Here is a 23,079-nt window from a genome sequence, read left to right as displayed (position 1 = left end):
GGTGCTGAGAGGTTGTCTCCCCTTGTGGGAGAGTCTAGGATTAAAGGGCATTGTCTCAAGGTAAGGGGTTATCTGTCTAAGAACATTTAATACAGGGGTTATGCTCTGAATCTGTGGAGCTCAATACTGAGCCAAAAACATAAAAGAAAATTTAACTCCTTCCTGTTCTGAAGAAAGAGATTCATGCTGGAGTCAAAATGTTAACTTTGTTTCTTTCTCTACAGATGTTGTCAGACCTGCTGAGTTTCTTTTGCACTTGCTGCTTTTATTCGAAGTTGCATTGGCTAACTGACTCAAACCATTCTTAATCAATTAAATTAAGGAGGAATCTACCTGTGTCCACATCCCAAATTTTAATTTGCCTGTTGCTCAAACCAATTGCCAGCAGTAGCTGGTCCTGGCCAATCTGAATTGGTGCCATTCAATATTCACATAGCAACTCTGATTTACAGGTGAAGAATAGTCAACAGCAGTCTACTTTGTACTGTCCTGGGTGATTCTTGTGCCCCTGGCCACTTTGCTTTCTGAGAATTTTATTGACTCCATTATTATGCTGATCACCATACAAACTTTTATTTTCATGCAGACACCAAGGAGCCAACTTTACCATACAATGTCCTTGTGACCATGCCATCAGGGGCAAGCCGCACTCCAGGTTTACCTCTGTCTACAAGTTTCTAGCTAAAATGAAGCCTATACTTTGCTGGCAAAAAGGAATATTATTGGTCCCAGCTCACCAAGGAAACAATTACCTCCAGGAAGTGTTAACAGAAGTAAACTGATCTTTAATACCTCAAAATTTACCTCAAAATATAATTATATTCTCCTTAAGCTCATGAATGTGTGTGTGTGTGCATACATGTGTGTGCGTGCGCGCGCGCAATTCCATTGTATTTTTACTAGCTTGTGCATAAATCCTGCTTTCAATTACATCTTACTGGGTTTTGCTGTGGGTTGACTTCAAAATTGGAATATGAAAACCAAGGTTGAGGCAATATCTTTGGCCTAACAAGTAAAAAAAAGGACTAAAAAGGGAAAGTCATAAATCAAATAATACCTTCCTGTCTCAAGCTTAGAAACAAGAAAGTAACCATAATTTAAATTCACTCCTCATTTCTCCATCATCTGTGAGAGAATTAGGTTTACATGTCTGGATTTGATCAATGAAAACTAGGCAAAATCTTGATCAAATCTATAACAAAAATGACCAGTGTCTAAAATTTTAAATCAAGGCTGATTGGGATTGAAACAAATAAATTGGAATCTAATTGGAAAAAACTGAGTCACTGAAATTATTTGATTTAATTCTACAAAAATGGTACAAATGTTAATGCAAAGACACTTCTACAACAGGGACACCAGATGAGTGAAGTATTCATATTCCGAGCATAGACGAGTTAAGTGCAATAGCTAGGCAACAACTAAAATCAACAGCAAAACTAAAGGGACTTAAATACTCCAGAATCATCTTATCATGCATCCACAAGCAAAGCAGTTAGAATCAGAAGGTATGCAACACCTTGTTACCCAGCAAGAGCGAGAAAAGCTGAGAAATCAGCTAAGGTTAAGAGACCAAGACCGAGACCGAGAAAGGGGCAGCCAAACACATGAGAGCAGGAGACAGTTGTCTCCAGTTCCAAAAGTTGCCAAACATGATTTGTCTTGTTACGCCTTGTAATATTCTTACTCCTGTAACAATTTTTTTACACCAGGAGATTATGGCGGCAACAAAAAAGTGAACCATCATGATTCAGAGTCAATTAACTGGGAAAACTCAAGGGGTTTATTCGATACTGATCCCAGAAATGTCTCTTGTTGATGAGCGGACAAAAGCTGCCATTCTTAACGCATATGAGCTTGCTCCAGAGGCATATCATCAGCAATTCAGAGGCATTCAAAAGAAACTCAAGCAGAGCTATCTGGAGTTTGAAAGATAAAATCAAATCACTTGACCATTGAGCTTTCTGTAAAAGTACAGTGCACTTACAATTAATTATTATGTTAATTTTGTTGGTGACCGTAGGAATTATCCTACAAGGGTGGCATCATGGCTCAGTAGTTAGCACTGCTGTCTCACAACGCCAAGGACCCTGGTTCAATTCCAACCTTGGGTGACTGTCTGTGTGGAGTTTGCACATTCTTCCCAAGTCTGCGTGGGTTTCCTCTGGGAGCTCCGGTTTCCTCCCACAATCTAAAGATGTGCATACTAGGTGAATTGACCATGCTAAATTGCCCAGAGTGTTCAGGGATGTGTATGTTGGGGGCATTAGTCAGGAGTAAATAAAGGGTTGGGGAATGGGTCTGGGTGAATTACTCTTTGAAGGGTCAGTGTGGATTGTTGGGCCAAAGTGCCTGTTTTCACACTGTAGGAATTCTAATTCTAACTGTCGATGGCCAGAAATGATTTGCTACTTTAGATCAATTTAGCTGGTAACAAGAAATTTGGTGCCCCTATAGTTTTAGACTGGGCAAACAATCAAGAAAAACTGCATCTACTGGAGGACCTCCCCAGAAATGTTCCCAGTTGTTTAGTGATCCAATCCCAGAAAAGATGTAAGAATAATCCAGAGCAGTCCAGAACGGCTGAAAGAAAAGAAGAGAATCGAAATGCTTCTGATCAGATACAGAAAGCTGAAGTGGTTTTGAGCCTTCCAAATGGGATGACAGGAAAATTAAATATTGGGAAAATAGATGGAGAATGGGGCAGTTTTCAAAAAGACCAACGGCTGATGAGGTAAGTGCCTTATCCAAATGTGCAAGGCGGAGCCAAATAATTTAACCAGTCCTCTGTGAGGCAGAGTGTCCCAAAAGGTATGGAACAGAACAGGGAGACAGCAAGATCCCAAGGAATCAGAAAAAATTAAAGGGAATGAAGCCCACATTCTGCTGATATCCTGGAACCTGGTAACTTGCAGCAGATACCTCGAAAGGGCTAGGGACTAGACCCTAACATGGTCTCTTGGTTGAATAAACATACAATGAGCTTGCCGTACAGGCAGCAGAGCAGGTACAAATTGTAGGTTTTAGATTGACCTCTCAGCGTATGCTCCACGAACGTTCCTCCAACCTACCCTGATAGATCATGATTGACAAGTGTCTTTGTCTATGTGACTGTGTGAATGAGTACAGCAACACATCAAATAGTCCTGACTGTGGCTGAAAGGCTAACGTGTTAACAGGCATGGCAGGCAAGGCAAGGGAAGATATGGATGCTGCAAGAATGCAGCTAGGCAATATGTGAGCAAGTAGTATGAGAGCAAGCGAGGAGTCCTGAGATACAGTTTGTTCCAATCGATGAGTTGCATTCCTTTCCATGCATGCAGAATATCTCTGATGTACCCTTTAAATGTTAGATGCCAATGTGTCCCATTTACGTATTGGAGATTTGCCTTGACAATCATCAAAAACTGGTAAATGCTGATGCCAGTGTTCATGAATGCGGAGTGCTCAAATGAAAAGATATATTCTGCAATTTGCTGCAAAATGGTTGCCTTCCTGAGTTTCTCATCATCTGTTTGTGATATCAATGCTTTCAGGGACTGGATCCCAGCATTGATGCTTTGCATTCGGCAGTGTTCATTGTTATGGGTAAGCAATAAGGTGAGTTTCTCACCAGGCAGCAGTACGTTGCCAACTAATGAGAATTACAGCTTGTTAGATGCCTTGTTAACATCACAACTTGCTTCACTACTATTCAGTTTCCAATTAAACCAAACACACTAATCAAGCTAGATGTTGAGAAAACACCAAATGGAAATCTGAGCAAGTACGTGAAAGACTGAGTTTGCTGCTTGCTTTCAAGGTCCTTCATGCTGTTTATGATCAAACTGCATTTCTGGTGTCTATACACAGGACACCAGCTACATGTACACCCGATTTCCAGTTGTGCCTCCCTGGATTTCGCAATCAATTCTGCTACACATCTCATCATAGCCACATTGTGTATACTCCAATGAGATTCCACCCTTTACCTTTGATGTAAACTTAAAAATTTTGTTGTGGGTTTGCTTCAAAAATTGGAATCTGAAAACCAGATTTGGTATACACCCTTCAGTTTATAATATAGACAAGAATTTAAAGGGAAAGGAATAATTTAAACATCACATTATTGTCTTAGGCTGAAGAAAGGAAAAACAAACTTAATTTAAATTGATTTGGAGATGCTGGTGTTGGATTGGTGTGTACAAAGTTAAAAATCACACAACACCAGGTTATAGTCCAACGGGTTTAATTGGAAGCACACTAGCTTTCGAAGCGACGGTCCTTCATCAGTTGATAGTGGAGGGCTCAATCCTAACACAGAATGTATAGCAAGACTTTTCCCACACCTCCATTACTTGCCTTTAAACAATCACCAAACAGATCGTTGTTCGTAGCAAGCTGCCTGGCTTTCGGGGCAACTCGATACAACCCTGTCATGGTAGACGCTGCAAGACGTGTCAGAGTGTGGACATAGATATCACCATTATGCGTGGGGACACCTCCCACCTTGTACACGGCAGGTACTCATGTGACTCAGCCAACGTTGTCTATCTTATACATTGCAGGCAAGGATGCCCCGAGGTACATTGGGGAAACTGAGCAAAGGCCGCGACAACAGATGAATGGGCATCGCACAACATACAGGAGGGTTCCCTCCCAGTTGGGGAACACTTTAGTGGTCCAGGACATTCAGCCTCAGACCTTCAGGTGACCATCTTCCAAGGTGGACTTCGGGGCAGGCAGAGCGGAAAGTGGCCAAGCAGAGGCTGATAGCTACGTTCGGTACCCATAGGGAGGGCCTCAACCGGGACCTTGGGTTCATGTCACATTACAGATGATCACCATTGCACTACACACACACAGACACTCCTACATACACACACACTCTCTCACACACACAGGCACTCCTATACACACATACACATGGACACATATACACAGACATCCACACACACCCTTACAGACACACACACTCCCACACTCAACATGCATCCCCTCACAGATTTTGAACACTCTGCACTCACTACACATGCACGCGCGCGCGCACATACACACACACAAAGACCCACATGCACACATATATTTTGTGGGGTGAATTTGTACTTGCAGGGTTACATTGTACTTTGCTCAAAAACTGTATGTATTCATGTAGAACTCTGAGCTCAAAAACTGCATGAATTTATGTAAAACTCCGTAATCTCACTTTTTAGATTAGAATCAATCTAACATCATGGCATAGACAGAGAACACAGGGGGCTTACACCTTCAACATATTGTCTAGCTATCACCATTGTTAACAGCTAACCCGAGAATGCAACTTTTTACAAAAAAGGTTTTGTGATTTACACATGAAAGAAGTGAAACTATAAATTCTGTATTAGGATTGAGCCCTCCACTATCACCTGATGAAGGAGCGTCGCTCCGAAAGCTAGTGTGCTTCCAATTAAATCTGTTGGACTATAATCTGGTGTTGTATGATTTTTAATTTAAATTGACACACATTCTCCTCTTGTCTGTGATACTGATGTCAGGGCCTTCTGTTACTATAATAGTTTATGGTCCTGACAAAACACTCAACTTGGAAGGGCCGGGGGGAAGCAATTGAAATTATATGATCTCATTCTTACAGATTGTAAATTGTTCCTATAGTTACTGAAGTTATTCACATTTTCTTCTTTCATTTCTGTCTCCTTTCTCCCTTCTCTCTTAGTCTAATCTTTCTGGCATCATTATTTAAAGTATTAATGTGACTTTAAGCCATTCTATTTCCTTCTTTGCCCTTGAGTCTGTTTATGGCTTTATCCTGAAGTTGAAATGTTTACGAAGATGACCATTGGTCCCATCACTCACCAAAGTCCCAGGTGCCCTATCGATCTTCCCTCATCATTCATTATCAACTGGCATTTCTAGCAATTTGTTGTGTGCAAACAATTGGAGATGAAGGGTAAAGTAGAAAATTCTACTCACATTCGATGCTCAATGTGAGAAGTTTCTTCAGTAAATGCTGGGGAATGTTTTAATGAAGGTAACAAGCACATGAGACTTAGTTCAAATGAGCACTTTTATGAGTCAGCTGGTTCTGGATTCAACATAGACTTGAGTATATAATCCAGGTTGATACTTCTCTTGAATACTAATACAGTGCTACACTGTTGGAAGTGTTGTCTTTAAACACAACCATCAAAATCTATCTTCCCTTTCAATGCATGACAGAGATTTTACTGTATTATTTTGAAGATGATCAACTTTGTATCCTAGCCAAAATTAATCATTCAGGTAATATCTCAAATAAAGAGGTCCTTGCTACACATTTCATTGCTGTTTCTTGAAGCTTGTTATCTGTGCAATGTGGCTGTCTTGTCTCAGGTATTACATCAGTGACTGTACTTCAAAGAAAAGTTGTTCATTGAGTGTAAAACACTGGAGGATGATTTTCTCTCTGTTGCTTTTGTCTCACTTGGATGATTATTTTCTGGAAAAACAGAAATCAGGAGAAAGTTGCATGCCATTTGTTTCTGAAGAAAAATTTAATGAAGATGCTGTCATATTTAATTAAGGAAAGACAACGTAATTTCAAAAAAAAAAATCTGTTCCATGGGGCCAGCACAGAATATAATGAGAAAAAGCAGTGATATAAGGAGGAGCAATTCTATGGGGACTTTTACTGTGGACATACAGCAGAATTTATCACTTGCCAAGAATAGTCACAGTACTCATTAGAGCAATTTTTTGGTCTTAAAGGTAAAGGGTTTTAATAATGCACATACTTAAAATTTGCTGCCAGCATTCAAGGAATTTTATATCTAAAGTGAGGAATATCTCTGAAGAGAAAGAAATGAGGCACATATAAAATATTTGAACACTGATGGCTGAACTCCCAAGTCCATTGGGGCCATGGATCCATTATAACCATTTCAAAGAAGAAGGAAAAAAATGACTTGTTTTACAAAAGGTAAATGTTGTGTTTTGTGTTTTTTTTTAGAGATTTCTGACAATTGTATCAGTTTATTGAGTCAATCTACTCAGTTTTTATTCTTTCATGGGATTTGGGCATCATTTTCAATGTCAGCCCCTCTGTCTCTCCCTAATTGCCTTTGAACTAAAGGGCTTGCTATGCCATATCAGAGGACAGTTAAGGGTCAATCACATTGGAGTGTATCTTGAGTCACATGTAGACCAGATTTCCTTCTCTAATGGGCATTAAGTCAAAAGTATTTTACAACAATCAATGACCGTTCCAGATTTAATTAACTCAATTTAATTTCCAGCAGCTGCCAATGATGTGATTTTGAAGCACATTTCCATTACCTGGTCAACAGTCAGCCTACCAGATTCTGGGTCTAACTAGCTGACAGGAAGAAGACTAATTGGACTGTTAGACCTCAGTCAGGATCGAGAGAGAGAAAGGAAGGAAAGATTTTGAAAGTCTTTGCAGAATGTGTGAGTGGGGAGATTGGAGGTCAAAAGAGAATAGGGTTTGGAAGGAAATTGAGGGTTGTGAGTAGAAATTGTTGTTCAGGGTGTAGCTGTGGATTGGTGACACTGTACAGGGTCTTGAAAGGTTCTTAAAATAATTACTGAGGAGTGCCTTTAACACTACTTATTATTGTGATATCATATGGACTTGTGGTCAGAGGAGCTTAGGATCTTGAAGCAGTGAGACCCAACATTAGGTCCTCCTCAAAGTTTATGTACCTTATCTATCATATCAAAGTAACTTGTAACTAAGTGCAAGCACGTGATAAAATATAAACTACATTGTTTTGTGATAAGCAACTCTTCTACTTATGAAGTGGTTTCCCTCTACCACAAAATACTCACCAGGGTCCTGTGGTTTCCATTTAAAGAGAATGGTGGAAGAAACTTGCAGTTGAGCGGTAGCTCTTGCAGTGCAGTAACTCTGGCATGGCCAGACAACAAGGGAGATTGTGGGTCAATGACTGAGAGGAACCTTTATGTTAGTGGAGATTGATGGCTGAGAGGATTTGTGATTTAGGGAAACGTGTCAGAGAAGATCATGGATGAAAAGAAATTATATGGTAGTTGAAGTCATGCATTAGGGATTCTCCCATCTATAAAAATGTGAGGCATACAGTCTGTTTAGCAACAATTCAATGACTAACCACCTTCTAGCGGTCAGGTTAGTCACTTGACCTCCACTATCTCTCCTCAAACTGAAAGTGGCAGTGTCCAAGTGGGGTGTGGTTGGTTTCCAAAATTTGAAAATTTACAAATTTTAATGCTTGACTGGCCACCTCAACAGCACTGTTGTGTCTTACATTATTATTTTTGTAAACAATTGAACAACATGCGGTTGTTGATGAAATAAAATGTACCTGTTGTCACTTATGTGAACATTATTATCTGTACTGAGTCACAGTTAAAATCTACTTTATCCTGAAGCTATTATAACATTTTGTGCAGGATATTGCATACTTCTATTTACATTCCCTTCTTTAGTTCAAAATTAGTGCTATCAGCATAATGGCTCAGGGGAGTATAAATGGCTAAAGTGTGTACTGCTTCTACTTTAATTAGAGCAGTAATTTATGAGGTAAGAATAAAATAAACCAGATTGTTTGCATGTTAAAAATGTCCCTGGAAGGAAAGCTAAACGTTATAAAGTAACAATATGTACTGTTATGACTGAAGTTGAAGAAATGCACCGTCATTCTATTCCCAGCAGTCCACTGGTTAGAACATAAAATAGACTGTGTTTGCTGACACCAAAAAGCATGTGCAGTAGCAGCAAAATCTCTGATTTAAATCTAAGTAAAAGGTGTTTAAAAACCTGAAAAAAAAATTGGAATATTATACTTATTTTTTTTAGATTAGATTACTTACAGTGTGGAAACAGGCTCTTCAGCCCAACAAGTCCACACCATCCCACCCATACCCTTACATTTACCTAACACTACAGGCAATTTAGCATAGCCAATTCACCAGAACTGCATATCTTTGGACTGTGGGAGAAAACTAGAGCACCCAGAGGAAACCCACACAGACACGGGGAGAATGTGCAAACTCCACACAGTCAGTTGCCTAAGGCGGGAATTGAACCCAGGTCTCTGGCACTGGGAGGCAGCAGTGCTAACCACTGTGCCACCCATAAATATGGCACCCATATGATTATGGTGACATGGATGGAGGGATCCAGGGAACTGAACTGAAGATCCCGGGATATTCAGAAGTTAGGTAGGAGAGACAAACAAGAAAGGGTAGTGGATTTGTTTTGCTGGTTAAAGAGTTTATAAACACATTCTTGAGAAATGATATAAGCCAGACAATGTAGAATCTATGTGGATTTGTAGAATTGAGAAACATCAAGGGACAAAAAAAATAGTGAGAGTGGCACATAGATGGCAAAGTGAGGTGGTAATGTTTGGAATGGCATGAAATAGGGAATCAAAGATGCATGTGGTAAAGAAACATCTGTAATTATCTGTAAGTGATTTTAATCTGTATATAGACTACACAATCAAATTAGTTACAATACCATAACGGAAGAATTCCAAGGCACTGGAACAGTACCACCAAAGCTCCCTGTGCAAAATCCTGAGAATCCACCGGGAGGACAGATGCACCAACACCAGCATTCACGACCAGGCCAATGTCCCCAGCATCAAGCACTGACCACATTTGATCAGCTATGATTGGCTGGGCATAGAATCTGCATAACAGACATGAGACTCCCTGAACAGGTGCTTTACTCTCAGCTTCGAAACAGCAGGTGAGCGCCAAGGAAGACAGAGGAAACACTTCAGTCAGAAGGTCTCACTGAGACTTACAGCATTCCGACAGACACCTGGGAATCACTGGCCCAAGACCATTGAAAGTGAAAGAGGAGCAATCTGGACTTGCCAACAGGAAAAAGCAGAGGCCAGGTGAAAACAATGTCAGGACTGCATCGCCACACCAATGCCCCCTTCTCCCCCTTCCATGACCACCTTCTACCCCAAGTGTAACAGAGACTGCAGAAGTCAAATCAGTCTGTACAGACACCCCCAGACCCACACTGAGAGGGGAAGATAGTCATCCTCATCTGTGAGCAATCACTCATGGTGATGAGAGTCCAATATCAAGGAATTTATAGTAGAGCACATAGAAAACCATGGCAGAATCAGACACAGCCAGCATGGATTCAAAAAAAGGGAAATCATAGTTGACAAATCTATTGGAATGTTTTGAGGATGTAATTAGCAAGAAGGTGCGGGGAGGTGGTGGTGGCGGGGAATGGCGGTTGATGTGATTTATTTGGACTCTCAGAAGGCTTTCAACTAAATTCCACATAAGAGACTAATGTGTGAAGTTAAAACAATAGGATTGAGGGTAATGTTTTGAGGTGGATAGAAAACTACTTAAGACACAAGAAACAATGAGGAGGAAAAATTTGATATTTTTCTGAATGGCAGAGATCAACTACTAGAGTACTGCAGGGATCAGTTCCAAGAACTCTGCTATTCACAATTTATGTCAATGATTCAAAAAAGAACTGAACATAATCTCACAAAATTTGTAGATGATACAAAGCTGGGCAGAGGGTAAGTTGTGCAGGTGATACTGAGATGTAGCAGTGCGATTTGGACGGGCTGAGTGAGTGGGCAAATGCAAGACACATGCAGTATAATGTGGATGAGTGTGAGGTTATATCCAATTTGGTAACAAAAATAAGAAGGCTGACTATTACTTGAATGGCTGTAAATTGAGGGAGAGGAATGTTCAACAAGTCCTGGCTGTCCTCATTCATCAGTTGCTGGAAGAAAGCAGCAGGTGCAGCAAGCAATAAAGAAGGCAAACTGTCTGTTGGGCGTCATAGCAAGAGGACTCAAGTATATGAACAAGGATGGCATGCTGCACTTATACAGGACATTGGTGAGGCCACACCTGGAATATCGTGTCTAGTTTTAGCTTTCTTATCTAAGGCAGGACGTTCTTGCTATGGAAGGAGTGAAATGAAGATTTGCCAAGTTGAATCCTGGGTGGGCAGGGCTGATGTATGAAGAAAGATTGGATTGGTTAGGACTGTGTTCACTGAATGTTGGAAGAATGAGGGAGACATCAAAGAGATATATAAAATTCTAACAGGACTGGACAGGTTAGAAGTAAAAAAGGGTGTTCCCAATCATGAGGGAATTCAGAACCGGGGTCAGAGTTGAAGGATAAAGGGTAAGCTTTTACGACTCAGGTGGGAAAAATTTTTTTCAATCAGAGTGGTGTACCCATGGAAGTCACTATTACCGAAAGTAGGTGAGGCCAAAACATTGTAAATATTCAAGGTAGATATAACTTTGAAGAGATCAAAGATATGGGAGATATTGAGCTTGATGATTAGCAATGACCACATTGAATGGTGGAGCAAGCTTGAGGGGTCAAATGGCCTATTCCTGCTCCAGTGTTTTTATACCTCTTAAAAAAAATGAAAAAAAATGTCTCCAAGAAGATGTTTTTAAAATCTTTAAACAAAGATGATTTTTTTTTAAATTATGTCAGCTTTTAAATGAAGATGCTGAGTTTGTCACTGGAGTGTCGCATGGTGACTGCATCCCAGTGTTAAATCCAGCTCAATATTTTGATCAAGTGAGACTGAAGGAATGGTGATATATTTCCAAGTTGACTTGGTGAATGGCTTGGAAGGGAACTTGTGGGTGGTGGTGTTCCTATGCATCTGCCACTCTTGTCCGTCCAGTTGTTGTGAATTTGGAAGGTGCTGTTTAATGACCTTTGGTGAATTTCTGCAACGCATCTTGTAGATATTACATACTGCTGCTACTGAGTATCGGTGTTGTGGATGTGGTGCCAATCAAGCAGGCTACTTGCCTTGAATGGTGTCAAGCTTCTTGAGTGTTGTTGGAGCTGCACCCATCAAGGCATGTCAGCAGGATTCCATCACACTCCTGACGTGTGCCTTGTGGATGATAGACAATCTCTAGGAAGATGAGAGGTGACGCAGTACACTTCGCCTCTGACCTGCCCTTGTAGATACTATTTTTATGTGTTGAGTGTTTGGTCAATGGTAAGCCACAGGATGTGGAGAGTGGAGAGTGATGGTAACACCATTAAATTTTGAGGACCAGTATTAAATTGACTCTTAATGGAAATGGTCATTGCCCGGCAATTGTGTGGCATGAATGTTACTTGCTAATGTAATTTGAGATATTCACACTTAAACTTATTCTGATGTATCACAACATATGAAATATAATCATTAAGGAATAATGTAAATCTACCCAAATACAGATTAAGAAAACAGTACTAAGAATTGGGGAATGCAGAATTTTTACTGTGTGCACAGGAAAATTTTCTTGGATAATATGTCCCATGGTCCAACAAGGAAGGAAATAACTGGATTGTAATTTAGGATAGAAAGCAGGGCCCATGTGCTTTGTTGCAGGAAGAAATCATTAAGTTAGTGACCGCTAGATAATTTAAAGTAATTATGCAAAGTGATCAAAAAGCATGAGGCTGTAAAAAAATGCCTAACATGGAAAGGTTCTAATTCCAGTATTTAAAAAGGTTTGTAGAGATAGACTGGGAAAATTTATTACAAATAAAGTAGCAAAAGAGCAATAAAAGGCATTAATGGAAGACATAATTCTGATGCAAGCTATGAATATCCATTTGAAGAAGTAAGGTGGAGCATCAAAGCTAATGCACACTGGATGACAAGGAAATAAAAGCTAAAATAATACCAAGACAGAAGGTGTATGACAAATGTCAGAAGTGGGATTAAATTAATAATGATGATTAAGCTTATAGGCAAAAGTTGAAAATATGAATGCAGAAGCCAAAGTGAAGTGACAAGAAAAGATTAACAGGTCACATTAACGTGGAATATATTATAAATAATGTAAAAGATTAGGGAGGGAAAAGATGCACTTAATAAGGACCAAAGGAAATCATTATTTTGAGGCAGTAAACACCACAAAAGTATCAAATGGGTGCAAAAATAAAAACAAAATACTACAAATGCTGAAAATCTGATATAAGAACAGAAATTGCTGGAGAAACTCAGCAGATCTGGCAGCACCTGTGGACATAAGAACAGAGTTGACATTTCAAGTCCAGCAACCCTTCATTAGAACTGCCAGAAATTCATTAGCATTTGGAGAAAAAAGATAACAAAGTGTCAAGCCTGTCTAATCTTTGAAAGAGCAGGAGAGGTGTGCTGTAAGTTTCTGTGACTCTGGAAAAGAAATTAAAGAAAAAAACTCTTGTATTTTTAATTCAATAAATCCTTATATGGTATAATACCATGCATTTTGCCTTCTGGAGGAAAAGAAATGTACAAATAAACTTGAAGGTCTCTTGTGAACGACTAACAAGAAATGTTTGAACTTATCATCATGATGTCAACTTGTTAGAAGGGATCAGATCCCAGCTGAAATAGGACCATCAGTATCACTGTAGACAACTTAAAAGACTACTATTCACCACTAACAATTTCCAGTTGATATTCTGACTGACCAGGAAACTGGCTTTCATCACTGCTGCAGATGACAACTCCAAAGACTTTCTGGGGCAATTGAGCTTGATACTGAGCTGACAAACACATTCTCTTATTATCTTACTGTTATTGCTGTCTTTTGGCAGAGATCTTGACTAGTGTGCATGACCTAAGTGGTCAAGAAAGGAATTTTCTGCAGTGACAACAAAAGCTAATCTCTGAGCTTCTCCATATTCAGCATTCTGTTCATTTCATTGTTGTTGATATACTCTACAAAATAACTACTCACTTCAAGAAGTGATATGCAACAATTATTTTATCAGACAACAACAGCTCACAATCTCTTCTGAATAAAGAAAAGTCTTTCTTTTCACTATGGAACCACAAGATGTTGAAACAAAATTAGATATAATTGACTAAAACACAACTGATGCATTCATATTTCTGACATCACAGATTTAACATTTCATTATGAATCAAGTGAAGATGAAATGTAGCTGAAGTTTGAACTAATGGTTTCTCGCCAGGGGTCATTTTCCCAGTTTGATTGGAAGCAGAGAATCTCATCTATTGTAAAAGCAGAAAGTATTTTATGTAAATAAATCGAAATAAAAGTAAGAAACAAAAACAGAATATTGGTACATCTGGTAGCATCTACTAGAGAGACAAAATTAACGTTTTGAAATTAACTCTTCTTCAGAACATATATTGGATGAAAAATGTCATCTCTGCTGCCAGGCCTGTTGAGTTTCTCAAGCTCTTTGTTTTATTTCAGATCTCCAGCATTTGCAGAATTTTGCATTTATTGACTTCATCTGCCAGGAGCATCAATTTGAAAATTGCCGAGTTTGTAAAATGCAAACATATTGGTGTTAAATATATAGACCACATTTCTAGTTTAATAACTTTTTAGATAAAGATAAAGACATGACATTAGTCCTAAATATGTCAAACTAAGCTTAGCTTCATTTTCTCCCACTGCCTCCAATGTTTTTTTCTTTATTTCTACTCAGTCACAAAGAGTGCTTTGTGCTGGGAAGTATCTTCACTGGAAACATGAATAGTTTAATACATTACCCAATGAACCACTCTTCAGGGTGAGCTTAGACAGTAAAGGCTGGATTTCCTCAGATTTGAATATTTGTAATGATTCTGTATTAATCCAGCATATTTTAATAAAATAGACCTTATTGAATGTTCACAGCTAGTTTTACTAATGCTCCTTGGCAAACCATTGAAGGGTGTCCTTTTCCTCTTGCTCCAATACAAAAGTAAATGAATAAGATCCAATGACTTTCAAATTTTAAAGCATTTAGTTAATCATGCAGATATATTGGTTTTACTGATTTTAAAAGTGTAGCATCTCAAACGTTACTAGGAACAGGAGTAGGCCATTCAGCTCATTGAACCTGCCTCACCATCCAACTCAATCAACTCCATGTTTCCTTTCCAGACTTCCTCACGTCCCTTGATATTATCAATGTCTAGAAATCTGTCAAAATATAGATGACTGAGCCTCCACATCTTTCTGTGGCTAAGCAATATCAAAGATTTAACCACTTCTGGGCATAAAGACATCCCTCTTAATCTCAGTAAATAGCCAGACCCCTAATCTGAGAATGTATCCTCGAGTTCTAGACTTCCTTCCTGCAGCCCGGTAAACATCCTTCATGCATCAACACTCTCTCATTCTGGAAGAATGTTGTATGCTGCAGGGAATTTACTTCTCATCTTCAAAACTCTAGTGAATATATAGCAAATCTCCACGATCTCTCTTCATCGGAAAATTCCCACCACAACAGCAGTTAATCGTTGGGCTGCTCCATATTCAGATCCTGTTCATTTCATTGTTGTTGATATACCTACAAAACGACTACTCACTTCAGTAAGTGGTGTGCAACAATTATTTTATTAGATGAGTGCACTTACAGCAGCTCACAGTCTCTTCTGAATGAAGAAAAGTCTTTCTTTTCACTATGGAAACACAAGATGTTGAAACAAAATTAGATAAAACTGACTAAACACAATTGACTCATTCATATTTCTGACATCACAGATTTCACATTTCATTATGAACTAAGTGAAGATGAAATGTAGCTGAACTCTGAAGTTGATGGTTTTTGATTCAGCCTGGTTAACTTACACGGCAGGTATATCCTTCTTTGGGTAAGCAAACCAAAATTGTCCACAATACTCCAGATGAGATCTCACCATGTTTCTATACAATTGTAGCAAGACATCATTAAGTCTGTATTCAAATCCCTTTAAAGCCAACATATCATTTGCTTTCCTAATTGCTTGCAGTGTCTACAGATTAGCTTTCAATGATTTATGAACAATGACACCAGGTATCTTTGCTTAAGAAATACTGTGCATTTCTATTCTTGATACTGAAGTTAGCAACTAAACATTTTTTCAAAACACTTTCTCCCTTCTATGATCTCTCCCATTGACTTAGCCTGCCTAGGTCATCTTGAAACTTCTTTACATCCTTCTCACAACTCATATTTCCACCAAGTTTTATAACATCAGCAGTTTGGAAATATTGCAATTCAAGTTTACATAACATAACATCTAATCTCCACAACCAGTGGTCACTGTTGAGAGTAGATATTTTCTGGTCACCCTGTTCAGAGATGTTATTACGCATCCCTGGAGCACATGGGACTTGAACCTGGGTTTTCTATCTCAAAGGCCATTACCACTGCACCAAAAGAGAGCCTGATCTCATACCCAATTTTCTGATCTCATGCCCAGAGGTGTTATTACGTACCTCTGCAGCAGGTGGGACCTGAACCCATGCCTTTCACTCCATGAGGTAAAGATACTACCAGCACAGTCTCAAATCCAAATCATTGACACAGATTGTGAACAGCTGAGGCCCAAGAACTAATCCTTATTTTTGTCAATGAAGCACTGTTATTCAGAGAATTACCCATTTTTGCCTAGGTTCTATTTTCTGACCAGTAACCAATCCTCAATCCATGCTTCTACATTACTCCAAAACGCATGTGCTGTAATTTTGTCACTAACCTCCTTTGTAGGATTATATCTAAAGCCTTCCGAAAATCCAAAATTACCACAACCATTGATTCCTTCTTATCCATTCTTTTGTTTACAATCTCAATTATATTCGGAAAAAAAATTTAGCAGAATTTTCAAGCTTGAGTTCATATTATAAATCGATGTTGATAATGCCCATTGCTAGTATAATTTCCAAAGTGTCCAGTTAGCACATCAATTATTATAGGCTCCAACATATTCACTGCTACAGGTGTCAGGCTAGAAGGCCTGTAATTCTCCATATTCTATCATGTTCCTTTATGAAATAATAAAGTGAAATAGTAGGGTTACATTTGCAAAATTGAAATCTCCTAGAAGCATTCCAAAATTTATAGAATTTGCAAGATGATAACAAATGTATCAACTATCCCTATAGATTTACTGTTAAACATTCTGGGTTTTAGATCATTAGACCCATAGGATTTATTAAACGGAACATAAATGTGAAGGCATAGATTAAAAGGCCTGTTTAGGTTCTGTTTAGGCCACAAGGTTTTTAACTAGATGTTCCATTGGTTATTTCAGGAGAAAATCTGTTAGCACATGGCCAAATCTGCATGGCAGCCATTGCAGTTTCTGATGACCCACCCCACTCCATTCCATGACTACACTCAGGGAGTGCCTGTGTTACAGTTAAATATACTTTCACACCACTATTTTAGAAGAAAGCAATGTCATCGTAAAAGAATGAACCAAAGAAAAGAACAGCTGTGGTTGGGGGATGAGGCGATTGAGCATCTTGAATAATCCACAAGATTTCAGATTCACAAATTACTCTAGTGCTTGCAGAAATGTTGATATGAACTGAATGAGTCCTAGAGACGAAGGGAGAGAAGCCAGTGAGAAGATGGTATAGACTTTTCTTCAGAACTGGATTTGAAACATTAACTCTTCCTTCCCTCTACACATGCTGCCGGACTTGGTAGATTTTGACAATAATTTCTGTTTGTTTTTCAAACTTCCATCATCTGTAGTTTTTTTGTTTTATTTCAGTGTATGAAGAAGCTTAATTATTTGGCCTGTGTGAAGCTTTCACCTTACACAACTCCTTTAAAGGTAATTGAGGAAGTATCCACTTAACGCTCATTCACTTTCAGTCTCATTTTGAATGTGGAAAGAAAATGGTAGCACTTTCAAGAAATCTCTTTGGAATTGAATTTTAACCCTGTCACATTATTCCCAGTAGCAAAATAGGAAACAGGCTGTACATCTGCTTTTTGATGGCTCCCTTGGAATTAGAAATATAAAGTGCTGGCAATGGGCACAGGAAACATGTGCTGTCATGCAGTGGAAGAAACTTTTCTGTGGTGAAACCTGCCACTAGCTGACAGTGCAACAATTATGGGCAGTCTATAAAGGAACCTCTGTGATAAATAATGAGGTTTTTCTTCATTGCCAGATCTCTCCACTCCAACTCTGTTTTAATTAACATAATACATATTGAAAGATGGCATGAGTGTCTTGCAAATTGAAATTGCGCTGATAAATATTTCACATCACATCAGTTTCAATTTATTCATGGGTGGATCATTATTGTTTGTTCAAACCAGCTTAATCAGCGAGCTGAATGCACTGGCACATTTCATGGCTGGCACGCCTTGATGGTTTTATTAATGGGAGTTATGGACATTATCTAATTGTCAAAAAAAAGAATGTTTTTCTCTGTTCACAATTTACTGAATACATTAGTGCCCAGTGTTGGACTGATCTCTCTGTGGGACATGACTGAACCTGTAGGCTCTGCAGTCTTCACATCTATGCATTGTGAAGGAAGTTGTACAAGATCAGCTACTGTGGGGACAATTCAAATGTTGTAGTGGAATTCAAAGCTCTGAAAGGAGTTTGCCAACCAAAACCTTGAGATAGAGACACATGGGCAGAGTTTTGGGTTTCAGCAGCTTTGTTTTTGAAAAGTGCTTTCTCCTACAGACTCAAGTCCACACACTTGTCCTTTTACATGCTCTAGATATACACTTCTCAAGACTGCACTGGACTATTGGACTACTATAGTCTGGTTCCATTTCATCTCTAGTTTATTCTTTACTTGGTGTCAGTCTCTCTCACTCTCAGTAATCCTGTACACTCTTTATTTAGACTGTGAAATACATTATACTGAATACAGCTCTCAAGTTCATCTCTCTGTTCCTCTTCAACTCTCAATCACATGTTTCTGCTCTACTAATGGCAGATAAGCACAATCATTTATATCATCTTCATTAAGAAATCCATACACCAGTTTACTAAAGACAGACCTAACACTGATCTTTAGGCATCTTATTTTCTTACCTTGACTGACTGTTCCTACCATTGTCCCTTTCCTCCTTCTCACATGTCTCCACCCTCAAGGTCAAGCAGCTCAAGACCCCTTATGCCAACTCTACATTTCTTGTTATGCAGCAAATCTTCTGTCATGACAATATATCTGGGAAATCTAAGTACAGTCCACCCACCAGTGTCCCTTCACCCACAGCATGTGTTACTTCCACAAAGCACTCCAATAAATTGGTCAAACATGATTTTCTTTCACAAACCATGTTGACACTGTATGATTACCATGAACTTGTCCAAATGTCCTGCTATGACTTCTTTAATAATAGCACTTTGCCTATGACAAATGTTATCCTTAAAGGCCTGTAGTTTCCTTTCTCCCTCTCTGTTTGAATACAAGAGTTACATTCATGACCTTCCAGTCTAATTTGATCATCCCAGAAGGTGTTTTGGAAAATTAAAGCCATTACATCAACTATCTCATTGACCACGTCTTTTAAGAATCTAGGATGAAGACCAAACACTTTCAAATCAACAGCTCCAGATATTTACTCACGGCACTTTGCTGGTTATTGTGATTTTCCTGAGTTTCTACCTCCTTTCCATTTCTTGATTTATGACTGCTTCCGGGTTGTTAATTTTATCTTCTATAGTAAAAATTGATGAAAAATACCTGCTCAATTCATCTGTCATTTCAGTATTTTCTATTATTAATTCCCCAGATTCATATTCTATATGACAAGTGTTCATGTTGTTAACTCATTGCTTCTACAAATATTCATAGAATCTCTTGTTATCTGTTTCTAAACTTTTTACAGCCTTTATCTTATCCTCTATTGCTTCATACCTTATTATGTTTCATACTCTGTACAATCATCTGAAATGTCACTTGTTCATTGTACAATTATATTAATTTTCTTTTAGCTTAAAACAATTTTTAACATTTGCAGTCAATCATGGATGATGGTCTATTCCTTGAAATTCTAACATTACTTGTTAGAATGTACCTATTTGATGTATTTTGTAACATTTCCAAAAATGTCTGACATTCTATCTTTAGTAACCTATTCTTTTATAAATTTGTCATTCAATAAGCCCTCATAATACCCTTTAAAAAAAATTGCCTGTTTCATCTCTCCCTCCAACTGAATTTAAAATCAAATTACATTTTGATTATTCCTACCTAGATGTGTCTTCACTATGAAATTAATGCTATCTCAAAGTTTTACATTTGAAGGTGTATTAAAAGGGAATCGATCAGATGATGATGCGAGGCCTGGCACACCACAAATACATCATTGGAAAAGCTTGAGATAATTTTGCCCATCTGAGATCATGTATGATGTTTAAAAAATGGCAGAAAAAGCCCAAAATCATATGCCCATTTGCAACTTCCATTTTGGAGATATTGGTGTTGGCTTGTAGATCATGCATGCTCAATTTCTGGAGGCAGCAAACCATTTAAATGATTGGTTGTCTCAATTTAAATCCTATTGGGTTACCCTGTTGTATGGAGTCTGGTGTGCTCAGGGCAGACAAGCTCAGAGAAGTTGAGATGACTGATCTCCTACAACCACAATCATTTTCCTATGTGCGTGGTATGACTCCAACCAGTGGAAATGTTGCACCTGATAGCCATTGATTCCAGTTTTGGTAGTTCTCCTTGATCCCACATTTGATTCAATGTAACCTTGATATCAAGGGCTGACGCTCTCATCTGACCCTTGGAGTTTAACTCTTTCATCCAGATTTGAAACAAGACTAATTCAGGAGCGGAGTGGGTCACTCATCACTGCGCAGGCTATTGCTCAGAAGGTACCAAAAAAACCCAAAGAACTATGGATGTTGAACTTCTGAAACAAAACCAGAAATTACTGGAGAAAACTCAGCAAGTTTGGCAACTGCTGTGAAGAGAAAGTAGTGTTAAGGTCACCAAGTCCAGAACTAGAGGGCATAGGTTAAAGGTGAGATAGGAAAGATTAAAAAGTGACTTAAGGGGAAACTTTTTCACATCAGATGGTGCAAGTATGGAATGAGCTGCCAGAGGAAGTGGCAGAAGTTGGTACATTTACAACATTTCAAACGTATTTGGATAGGCATATGAATAGGAAGGCTTTAGAGGGATATGGGCCAAGAGCTGGCAAATGGGACTAGATTAATTTAGGATATCTGGTCGTAGGGACGTTGGACCGTGTTGTACATCTCTAAGACTCTATGACCAAATTAAGTCTGCTTTCTCCCCATAGATGTTGCTGGGCCTGCTGAATTTGTCCAGCATTTTACATTTTTATTGTTGAGCAAGTGCTGCTTGATAACACTATTGATGACATCTTCCATCACTTTACTGATGATTGAGTAACTGACTGACAAGATAATAGTTTGTCAGGTTGAATTACCCTGCTGGTTTTGTACAGGTCATACCTGGGTAATATTCCACATTGTCAGGTAGGTGCCAGTGCTGTAACTGGAGCAGTTTAGCTAGGGGAATGACAAGTTCTAGAGCATAAGTCTTCAGTACTATTGCTGGAATTTTGTCAGGATCCATATATATGCAGTATCTAATGCCTCCAATCATTTCTTGATATCACATGGAATGAATTAAATTAGTTAGAGACTGGCATCTGTAATGTTGGGGACCACTGAAGAATACTGAGATGGATCATCCACTTGGCATTTGTGGCTGAAGATTGCTGTGAATGACTCAGCCTTATCTTTTACACCATTGGTCTCTTCCATCAATGAGCATGGGAATATTTGTGGAGCCTCCTCCTCCAGTAAATTGTTTAATTGTCCACCACCATTCACAACTGAATGTGGCAGGACTGCAGAGCTTAGATCTGATCTGTTAGTTGTGGGATCACTTAGTTCTGTTTATTACTTGCTGTTTACGCTATTTGGTATGCAAGTATTCCTGTTTGATAGCGTCACCCAGTTAACATCTCATTTTTAGGTGGTGCTGGTCATGGTGATGCTCTTGGCATGTCCTCCTGCACTCTCCATTGAAACAGCGTCGATTTCCTGGCTTGGTGGTAATGTTTGAATGGAGGCCATGTCAGACCACAAAGTTGCCAATTATGCTGGAGTACAAATCTGCTCCTATTGATGGCACACAGCACCTCATGGATGCTGAGTCTTGAATTGCTAGATCTGTTCAAAGTCTGTCCCATGTTACACAATGGTAGTGCCACACAACACAATGGAACATATTCTCAATGGACTGTAGAACTTCATCTCCACAAAGATGGTCACTTTTACTGATACTGTCATGGACAGATTCATCCAAAGCTGACAGAATTAGGTCAAGTATGTTTTTCCTTCTTATTGGTTCTATCACCACCTGCTGTAAACAAAGTCTAGCAGCTATGACCTTTAGGACTGAACCAGCTTGATCAGTAGTACTACTACCAAGCCATTCTTGGTAGTGGATAATTTGCACTCTTGCCACCCTCAGTGAATTTTCTAAGTGTTGTTCAATACGGAGGAGTACTAATTCATCATACAAAAGAAGCATGGAATGTGGTAATCAACAGGTTTCCTTGCCCATATCTAATCTGAAACTATGAGTTAATGTTGAGATCTCCCTGAACAATTCTTTCTCAACCTGTATACCCCAGTGCTGTCACTGCTGCTGGTCTCTTCTGCAGGTGGGACAGGACATATCCAGGGATGGTGATAGTGTTTGGGACAATGTAAGTTATGATTCTGTGAGCATGGCCACCTCCCAATGTTGCTTAACTAGTTTGTGAGACAGTTCCAAACGTTTTGGCACTGGCCTCGAGATATTAATGAGGAGAACTTTGCAAGCTCAATGGAACTGTTTCTGCTGTTGTCTTTTTTGGTATTGAGTTTGATGGCAGTTGATCCATCCAGTTTCATTTCTTTGTTGATACTTTGCATTGATTTCTATAACTCAGTGGCTTGTGTGGACCATTTCAAAGAACAGTTGAGAGTCAACTACAGTGCTGTGGCTCCAAGGTCACATGCAGATCAGACCAGGCAGATTTCCTTCTTTGCTTTTTTCCAACAATCAAAATTGTACAATGATTTCATAGTCATCAGTAGATGCCTAATTTCTTTTATCGAATTGAAATCCCAGTCTGCCATAGCAGGTTTTGGACACAGGTCCCCAGAGCAATAGCTGAATTTTTGGATATATGGTCTACCACTAGACCAGAAGAAGGGTTATACCTGAAACATTGATTTCTCCACCTCCTGATGCTGCTGGTTTTGCTGTGTTCTTCCAGCGTCCTGCTGTCCCCTCAGAAGAAACTTGCTTAAAATTGCAGGATGGTATTAACAAAGATTGTTTCAGAAAATGAGAG

The sequence above is a fragment of the Hemiscyllium ocellatum genome, chromosome 6 (assembly GCF_020745735.1).
Source record: "Hemiscyllium ocellatum isolate sHemOce1 chromosome 6, sHemOce1.pat.X.cur, whole genome shotgun sequence".
Classification (NCBI taxonomy): Eukaryota; Metazoa; Chordata; class Chondrichthyes; order Orectolobiformes; family Hemiscylliidae; genus Hemiscyllium; species Hemiscyllium ocellatum.
This window is presented reverse-complemented; position numbering follows the sequence as displayed.